Source organism: Dendrobium catenatum, unplaced genomic scaffold (genome assembly GCF_001605985.2).
Source record: "Dendrobium catenatum unplaced genomic scaffold, ASM160598v2 original_scaffold_41949, whole genome shotgun sequence".
NCBI lineage: Eukaryota > Viridiplantae > Streptophyta > Magnoliopsida > Asparagales > Orchidaceae > Dendrobium > Dendrobium catenatum.
The window spans coordinates 1-1,588 of NW_021360407.1; the positions used below are offsets into that span (position 1 = coordinate 1).

Genomic DNA, 1,588 nt, shown 5'->3' on the forward strand with positions numbered 1-1,588 from the left:
AAGTATGGGCTGTGTATTAAACTGACAGTGGTATGCGCTTGAGTTATTTTGATTTTTCCCTAGCTGTGTATTGAACTGACTGCGAAAATATTTTGGCGTCTAGTAGGATGCGTAGGTATGGGTGGCGTTTCACTGACCTCAATATTGCTAGCTTATTTTTGTGCTTTTACCCTTTTGATGTTTGCCTCATCCTGTAAAAATCATGTAATTGGAGTATTATTTCATTATTTATGTTTTAAAATCTTTTTCTTAAATTCTTTTTTCATTGACATACGGAATTCTTGTTTGAGCCCGAATTTTCTTGGTTGGATAAAAAAATGCTTTAATTATACTGATTTTCTCTAGTTTGTATCAGACATGTATTGTTGGATGGCGAGTATTTCTGTTTTCCACTGCCAATTTTCACCTGCCTTTTTGCGATTTTTATTTTTGTGCTTATTATTATTATTTTCTTAATATTTTACATGGCACAATGAGGAATATATATTATTAACAATCTGTTTGATTGACATATTATTAGTCCTTTTCATTCTGAGTGCCCATTGATCTTTCACTTCTGAGTTCATATATTTGATACATTTCTGACCTTTTTCATTTTGAGTGTCCATTTTTTGTAGAGGTATTACTATTTTGAGATATTTTATACATTTTGATAAGATTTACAATGCTTCTATGTTTTCATGATTCTTACGTTAAAAGATAATTTTTTATATTTAGATCATCATAATATCATCATCATCTTCGTCATTATCAATCTTATCCAAAAAAATGTGTAGGGTGGGCTTAAGATATTCTGATTTTTCATAATTTATGCGAGTATTATATGACATATTAAACATGCATATTAAATAGATACTATATATATTTCTTCTAGGTGATTCGTTTTATTTCTAATACTTTAACAGTAGTTTTATTTATTTATCTAATGAATGATTTTTTGAAGGAGTGTGGGCTTAATGATTGTAGTTGGCAGGTGATTGGAGGCTTCAAGGAGTAACTAGAGTTCTCTAAGGTCCAGAATTGTCTATAGAGTAACTTCATAAAACAAAAAAATATAGTCTACTTATATGTTTTAAGTAGGGGTGTCAATTTCGGGTCACGGGTCAGGTTCGGGTGGAACCCGAAACAGACCTTATACTTTTCGGGTCTTGAACCCGACCCGATTTTACAAATGGGTTAGTTTTCCGAACCCGAACCCAACCCGCTTCGGGTCCGAGTCAACCCGACATGACTCGAATGACTCCGGGGCCAACAAAAAATTACTAGTTTTCATATCAAAAAATGGGATAATCTCAGCTTTTCTGGTCAAAACAAGTCGAAAACGGGTCAATTCCGGGTCTAAAATGGGGTTTCGGGTCAATTTCGGGCCAAAGGGTCAACATGAAACCGACCCGATTTTTTAAACAGGTCAAATTGTTGAACCTGAACCCGACCCATTTCGGGTTTGGGTTGACCCTAACCCGGAATTATCGGGTAGGATTCGTGTCAGGTTTTCGGTTCGTGTCAAATATTGGCACCCCTAGTTTTAAGAGTAATATTTTCATCTTTATTTAGTAATATATCAAAATAGTTTTAGTGCTTTAAGATC

General features: G+C 34.1%; 1 non-coding gene across 1 annotated transcript; it reads left to right on the plus strand.

Moving 5' to 3' along the window:
• Positions 1-463: 463 nt before the first annotated feature.
• Positions 464-542, plus strand: LOC114578468. The gene has a single exon (XR_003699488.1). It is a non-coding gene; the product is annotated as a small nucleolar RNA Z162 (small nucleolar RNA).
• The last annotated feature ends 1,046 nt before the right edge of the window (positions 543-1,588 follow it).